Consider the following 8,664-nt stretch of genomic DNA (forward strand, 5'->3'; position numbering starts at 1 on the left):
CAAAGTTGGTGTTTACGGATGGCCGAATAACGTCGCAGGTGCGGCCAACATTTGAAAGGGATTATCTTAAGTAATATAAATAAAATAAATATCGTGAATGGTTCCACACAAAAATAATAAAGATTGCAATTTGAATTTTCGTTGTTTTATTTCAATATAAAATCTGATACCTCTAAATTGATTCCACTCTACTTAAATATTTGTAGGCCAACAAAGAACGCCCAAGCGCAAGAAGGTACAGTTACCAGGTCAATCCGCTAACAAAACTATTCAAAACAATTTCATCATACAAATACTTATTGGTCCTAAACTAATTCAAGTTAGTTCCAAATAGTTTTTGGGTAGTGTCATTTCCGGACGAATATTTTTTAGCGAAGCGGCCCGGAAACTACACCTGGTTTTAAGGTCAGTCGATGAAATGTAAGTACTTTTTATAAAATATACATTTTTTAGTTCCTTCAAATATGATATGAAATTGTCTATTACTAGATTCAAAAGATCTTAAATGCTGAGTTTACAAGTACCTGAACTTTGTCAATAGAAGGGACTAGGATTAATGCTTCTTGTATTTATACGTTCTTTGCCAAAGCAGAGAACAAAGAATATACACATAAAGACAAAAGGGTTCAGTTCCCGGCCCATTCCGCCTGGTTAATCAGAAGCAATTCACTATAGTAAGAATCAGATGGGAACCAATTAGCTTTTGCACGAAGACCTCAGACACAATATTCGCCATACTAAACACCTTTGATGTGAATTGTCATCAGCATTGGTTTTTTTGCAGAGTGAATATCGTTGGAAAGTTTTGGTAAAGGAAAGCGCCGGCTGTCCTGATTTTTGGTTTCCGATGCACTTCGGTAGAAGTTCGCACATTCTCTCACAACCGGCCCTTGCCTTGATTTACTTGCTGGATTTACATGTGTACATATACATTTATAACAAAAAGAAAACTCGCCTTTTCGCGTTGAGAGTTTGAAAGCTCGTGATGTACCAATTTATTTCAAAATTAAACTGATTTTTTTTTAAATAATTTTGTAATGCCTTAAAACATCTAAGTTGTAACTCTATTCCCAAAACTAAAACGGCGTCTATAGTAAAATCTTATATGTGCTTATTTTTTAAAACTAAAAGCTCATCGAAAAACAATAACACTAATGTTGAATGTGGAGCCAGTCGCAAGTAGCTCGTCCAAAAACCTTTATATAATCCATATAAACCTTCGCTGTGTGCAATTTTCAAAAAACAATCCAACCAGCCGCTATAAAATAAACCTTTGCCATTCGCATCCAAACCCTGATTGTAGAGACGTGTCGCTATGACGTCAGGCGGTGTCATAGCTACGGCTACAACACACCCGGCAAGAAAACCACCGCCCAGGGAGTTTAATGTAGGCTGTACGATCAAATTGTATTCGCGCAGTAATGCTTTTGATTTGCCAAACGTTGCGATTTGGGCGCCGGAACCAATAATGCCACGTGGCATGGCAGCTAGCGCACCGCGCCATAATCCAGCAATACCACCCTGCCGATAAATATGATTTATAGCATTGCACATGCCAGTGTGGTGATGCTAATGGCCGACTGCAACTTTCTTCGGAGCTCGCGACTGCAGCTGAGTCTTTATCTGTCAGTAGAAGAAGTGAATTAGTGAATAAAATAAGACTTGTACAGGGTGGGCCATATAGCGTTTGCTTTTTGAACCACCTATTTTTTTGAGAATTTTAACACAAATGACATGTCAAATGTGTTCATAATTTACTTAAAGGTTTGACATTTACGAAATGGGACGCTATACGCTTGAACAAAATTGGGAAATATTGAAAACCTATTTCCAAAGTGGTGAGTCTTCTTCTTCTTTTCTGATTTTCACATCGGTGGGTACGTCAATGAGCAAAATTGTCGGATTTGGGGCTCAGAAAATCCACACATTACTGTAGAGAAGCAAATGCATCCACAACGAGTCACTGTTTGGTGCGGTTTTTGGTCTGGCGGCATCATCGGGCCATTTTTTTTCGCAAATGAGCGAGGAGCCGCGGTTACAGTAAATGGCGAGCGTTACCGTGACATGCTCAACGAGTTGTTTCTAAAAATTGAAGAGTATGACATGGACGACATTTGGTTTCAACAGGACGGTGCAACTTGTCATACTGCCAAAGTTGCACTCGAACTTTTGGTTACCGTTTTTTAAAACCGAATAATCAGCCGAAATTCCTATATCAATTGGCCGCCTCGGAGCTGTGATTTAAGCCCGTTGGGCTATTTTATGTGGGGAGCCGTTAAGGACAAATGCTATGCGAACCATCCAGAGACGATTAATGCTTTAAAACACGAAACCGAAGTTGTCATTCATGAAATTGGAGCCCAAGCAATCGAAAATGTGCTTAAAAATTGGGTTGATCGAATGGCCTACTATAAAGCCCGTCGTGGCAGTCATTTGAACGATATTATTTTTCATTCATAAATGACAATGTTCAATCTTCAAAATAGAAAAAAAAGTTTGGAAAAATATTAATTAGTTTTTTTATAACCTATTCAAAAAGCAAATTTTACATGGCCCACCCTGTATAAAAAAGTTTGACGAAATTAAATTTGCTTGTAAACAAACCATGAAAAATGGGCTGGCAAGGAAGACTCCCACTGCGCCCCCGCCTGCTCCCCATAAGAGACCTAAGCCAAAGGATTCCACGCCGCTTTTTGTGCGTGTCCACTGCTTCTCAACTGCTGTGTTGTATATTCCCAAACTGAAATTAAAGTACATATTTTTTAGTATAAACACATTTGATACCTACGCTGTGAATTTAATTAGTGCTGCGTACCGAACTGCATTCATGATGAACTGGAAGTGCATTGCAGGCAGCAAACCTTTCTGCAGCCCACTCCAACCATCGTTTTGGACAACAGTGATGAAGGCATGCACTATGCCCTTATAGGGGATAGCATGCGTACCACGCGCTGCTAATTCGCCTTGCAATTGAATGCGAGTCTTAATCACCTGCCAAACAAAGTGTGCTTTAGAGTGAAAATATTATATATATACATACATATGTATGTATCAAAGGTGATGTTGAAGCATTCCACGGATAATAATAAATTGCCGATTATTTTTTTATATTTTTTTTTTCATATAAATATCATCAAAACATAGAAGGATGTACTGAATAGCACCAAGACCAAAGTTCTTGTTAGTTGCAAAAAGTTCCAATTTGTTTGGAAATTTTAATAATACTCGCATGTTTAGTTAATTATCTTATTTGGGCCGACCAAAAACCCTTGACTTTCTAAGCTAAAAAAACAATAGCTCAGAAACGACACCTGGTTTCCAAATATATTAATTGCCCAAATTGTAACGGTATTTATTAAAAATAAAATGCAGTCCTTGTAACCGCACAACTACAATGGCCGGGAAAACTTTGTGCACACAGATTTTTTCATTAATTTTTCCATACAAATATCATCTCCATTACCTTTGTCTCACGACAGGTGTATTATTTCATGGAAGTAAATAAAAAACAAAAATAAAAATTACCGAGAACTATAATCAATTTAAACGTAAAAAATGGTCCCGCCATAAGCGGGCATCTCCCTTAACAGAACAAAAATACTAAAACATTCCGGCGGTGAGTGTCCACTTGTGAGGAATTCCACTGTATATAAAATATGGTGGGTGTTTTTGTGCTTTCTGTGCACCCCGAAAAGTATAAAAATCGTATTTATGGTCCGGCTTGTCACGATACATAGACCCCCTAGATGGCGCTGGATGCTAAATATCTGCAAGAGCCATATTTATGGTATTTGATTTGGCTACCTGAGAAATAATGTTTTTGCAAAAAATTAACCCACTATGTAGCATTGGTGACCACTGTAGCCGAATGGGTTTGTGCATGACTACCATTCGGAGGTGCGTAGGGTCGAATCTCCTCGGCAGGCAATGGCAAACCTCTGAGTGTATTCCTGTCATGAAAAAGCTTCTCATAAAAAGCTACCTGCCGTTCGGAGGAGGTATAAAAAAAAACTGTTGGTCCATCCATTTGTGGAAAATATCAAAACGCACGCTACAAATAGAAGAAGGAGCTCGGCCAAACACCCAATAAAGGGTGTAAGCGCCAATTATATTTATATACATATATAGCATTGGAATGAAGATATTGAAGTTAAGTCTCTACCGCTTCAAACGAAATTTAGTCCAAAAACAGAAAGTCAGAATCTTCACGGAGAGCATTTCTTTAATAAATTACTTTCTTACATTCATGCACGTACGAGAACAAATCCATTTGTATTTTGCGAATTAAATCCTTTACTATACTACCGAATTTTTGAATACCTTCGATTAGTTGGTACGCTCCGCAACATGAATCCATCACGGTTATGCAATGGACATACACCTGCTAACAAGAATTTGTTTTCGTTGTTGTTTACAAATAAAATATTTATTTATTTATTAAAAGTGTAACAATTATAAATAATTATTCCACTTAAAGAGCTAAAGCACTGGCTAAAAATAAAATATAATATTTTGCCTTAACAGCACAGCCACACAAGCCGTATATTTGCTAATATTAGGTCTGTTTATGTAAAAATTATCCAGTAACTTAATTTCCGAGAATTCGCTCTCAAAGAAAAAATATCAAAAAAGTACCCTATGATCAAAATGTACCGGGAATGTTTAATTTAAGCGAACCGCGCACGTGGAAACTGGTCCATATTTTTTTCTTATGTACTGGACTGTAAGACACACATCTGTCTCTTTTTAGCGCCATCGGATCGTTTGAGAGATGCTGTACGTCGCATGAGGCCGGAAATGTGGACGAACAATTCTTGGATTTTGCATAATGATAACGCTCCATCGCACCGAGCCCAAATTGTGCTGAATTATTTGGCGTAACACCAAGTAAATACCATCGTGCAAGCACCGTATTCACCTGATATGGCCCCGTGCGACTTCTTTTTGCTTCCCAAGTTGAAGTTGCCACTTCGAGGAGATCAAAGAGAATGCGACGAATGAGCTGAAGGTCATCCCTTCGTCGACGTACCAAGGGTGCATGGGCTGGGTTAAGTGCTAGCAGATGTGTGTTGCTTCAGACGGGTCATATTTTGAAGGAGATAAAATAAATTTGCCTGAAATTTAACTCTGTTTTGTTTTATTTAAACATTCCCGGTACTTTCTGATCATGGGGTACATGAACGCAAAACCAGTAACAATTTGCTTGTTTGTTTTACGAACGGCTGATTCAATTGTTGGCGGGAAAAATCACAAAAATTAAAAATCTTTTTAGTGGAGCTAACTCTTATTTAATAAAAAAAAATACCAGTCTAACGGTTAGAAGGGATAGAAGTGAAACCTTCCGTAAAACAAACTGAGAGAGAATGAGACGAAAGCAGCATTAGGAGCGGGATAATTATAGGTTCATTATAATATTGCTATAAAGTTCATATTTTATTCATCCTCAATGTTTTCAATTTCAACAAATGATACGAGTGGCTTATGATAGCTAAAATATGATACAAATGCTTTGGTTTCGATGTTGTCAACATATCTTTGAAATACCGCGTCAATGGTTGTTTTTGATCGTGCTGTCGATTCAGTGCGATTGTTACACATTTTTAAATTGAATGTTGTATTGAGAAAGTCAATTGAAGGAACCGCTGTGTCCAATGCAAAATTTACGTTAAAATCGCCACTTAAAATCATTGAAACTTTATCTTAATCTTTTCTAAGTATCCGCGATACTTCTGGTGTATACTTTATTAAATTTTCGTGAATGAATTCCGTGATGCTATTTATTGATTTTTTTTCTGTCGATATTCACGACACTCTTCTGCATTATTTTTCGGCATAATTGCGGTAAATATTTAAAAATGAAAATATTTACGAATATAAAAATACGCACGCGGTTGCTATTATGAGCGTCCCCAGCAAAACCTGCGCGACCGAAACTCTAACACAATTACATTTTTTTGAATGTTACAAACACGCAGGTTTTGCTGGGGCGTGACCGAAACTCTAACACAATTACACATATGCACTCGTATTTGTTTGAAAATCGACTTTTTTTTTTGGTTCTCCGTCACCTTTGGAAAATGTGTAAACAGTAAGCAAACTTTATTCAAATATTTTCCCTCATTTTTGCATCAGTAAAATTAAACAAACGCCGTAGCCGAATGGGTTGGTGCGTGACTACTATTCAGAATTCACAGAGAGAACGTCAGTTCGAATCTCGGTGAAAACACCAAAATTAAGGAAAACTATTTTTCTAATAGCGCTCACCCCTCAGCAGGCAATGGCAAAACACCGAGTGTATTTCTGCCATGAAAATAAGCTCCTCATAAACATATCATAAAATAAAATAAAATAACTGTATAAAAAAAATTTTTTTCTTGTGATTCGAACCAAGGATTTTGGATCGGAAGCTCACATTGCTAGTCGCTCGGCTACCGCGCCATGCTGTCGGCGCTGGCCTAAAAGTTATTTAGTTCGTCGCTACGTTTATATCAACATATAATATAACGCTTCGTAGCCAAGAGTGTCGCTTTTTTCGTTTCACTTTTTCTCAAATCACTCCCAACGATTCTAAAGAAGTTTTCACTTCAAAAAATTAAGCAAATAAAATGCAAAATAACGAGCTTGGCATCAAATGATTTCATTTTGTCCACAATAATTTGTTCCATTTCATCGTCGCTGTTAAATGACGAACATTTCATTAGCATTAGCAATCACAACTTTCTTCATATTTTCTTTGCTTCCGTCTATTCTAGATTCTATGGATGAGAGGTTTGCACTTCAACCTCATCTTTTGTGCAGAAGTACCTTTATATCATCGCCGATTCCTGTTTAAGGTATGATTTCAAATCAACTTTATAGATTTTATCTAAAACCTATTTACTTACATTCTCCACTTTACTCACATTTTCTTATCAATGTTCTAAACTCAATTCGTAAATTTTAATTTGTGTTTACGTATTTTTAGTTTGCGATCAGTTGTTTTTCTCTTGCAAATTCTTGCAAGTAAAATCCAACCCTCAAAATGAAATCCATTTTGCTCTCTCACTTCCCCTTTGCACGTTTTTCGAATGCATGAACATCAAAACTTGATAGTTTGTTATAAATTATTGGGTTCATGCACAGACCTATTAAATACTCACCTTCCCGTTTTTAACAACTTAAAACCAAATTATAAATTTGCGTGCACATAAAAAATGAGATAGAGAGCTTCACGCACTAAAACACAATTTCTATTGTACCTCCAAACAATTACGCCAAATGCAGAAGCAAAAAATATTATATTTGTTTAGCACTTCAGCGCGGAAACTTATTTGTCGAATACTGGATACTTTCCATAACAGTTTAGTTTCTTTTGACACATAAAGTTAAAAAATATTCCGTACCAACCATGGAATGCTTCTATTATGGATTACCTCCAGCGGATTTGTAAAGAATATAGCGCCCGTAGAGGCTAAACCACCAATCATAAAATCCGCAACGCTCATTTCGAATTAATATTTAGATTTGTTTTCCTTCTTTTAGTACTTAATGGTTTATTCAATCCTTGAAAAGCAATTCGTTTAGCAATAACTGATAGAGAAGTTATACAACTCCATAGCTTGGCAACCTGCTTTGTACAAGCAGTTTATTTACAAATAAATACCGCGCCGATCAGTTTATATTCACCGTTTTTGTCAAGAGCCAACTGAGCACTAAAGGGCTTTAAGCTTAGTTGTTTAGTTTTTATTTTGCTAAAATGAAGTGCTGCTTATCATTATCATAGCATATCATCTCTCATATAAAGAACTACGTAATTTTGAATGGGTAACGATGAACTCGATGAGAAAATTTAAGTGATTTTTGAACACGCGATTACAGTGACGGCGACGCTAATGTTAACGTTTCGACCAGCGTGACGTATGAGCAATGCGGATAAAGGCCTGGCAATTTTTTTATACATATCTAATGCGTTTTTGTATGTTCATATGTAATATACACATACATATAATCGTAAATTTTTAAAAAGGCAGCAGTGTCAGTACATATATACAGCAGTGTGCCATTTTGGCTTTATGGAGTTTTTTTGTTCTTATTATCCTGCATTCTGCATTGCAGTACTTGCGTACTTGCCTCTTTGCAGTTTAAAACTAAATTACATTTAATTCTTAGAATACGAAGACGCTTTTTGATTCAAATACAAATACACCCAACATTACATTTAAATTAATTAAAAACAATTAACCGTTGGTGTAGCAAAAAAAGATTTGCTAGTTGGCTGTACTATACGGCGAACCCATTTATACAGCAGACTTCGCAATTTATTAAAAAAAAACGTGTTAATGACCACATTGTATGTGATCAGTAAAGTGCAGTTAGGGGAAGCAAAAACAAATAAATAAGTAAAAATACTAACGAGTGTGTGATTCTATTTTATAGCACATCACTGCACGCTTACTCGCATATTTACCCTATGATCAAAAAGTACCGGGAAGGTGATGGTGACTGTTTTTTTTCGATTTCCAAGGCGTAGTGCACCATGAGTACCTTCCATAGGCCAGACAGTCAATAAAGAATATCATTTATCCGTTTTGAAACGTTTGAGAGATGTTGCACGTCGCAAACGGCCGGAATTGTGGGCAAACAATTCTGGGATTTTGCATGATGATAACGCTCCATCGCACCGAG

At 36.7% G+C, this 8,664-nt stretch overlaps 1 pseudogene; it reads right to left on the minus strand.

Moving 5' to 3' along the window:
- Window positions 1-956: 956 nt before the first annotated feature.
- On the minus strand, window positions 957-7,799 carry LOC129244935 (solute carrier family 25 member 35-like; annotated as a pseudogene).
- Between the last annotated feature and the right edge of the window lie 865 nt (window positions 7,800-8,664).

The sequence above is a fragment of the Anastrepha obliqua genome, chromosome 4, assembly GCF_027943255.1.
Source record: "Anastrepha obliqua isolate idAnaObli1 chromosome 4, idAnaObli1_1.0, whole genome shotgun sequence".
Classification (NCBI taxonomy): Eukaryota; Metazoa; Arthropoda; class Insecta; order Diptera; family Tephritidae; genus Anastrepha; species Anastrepha obliqua.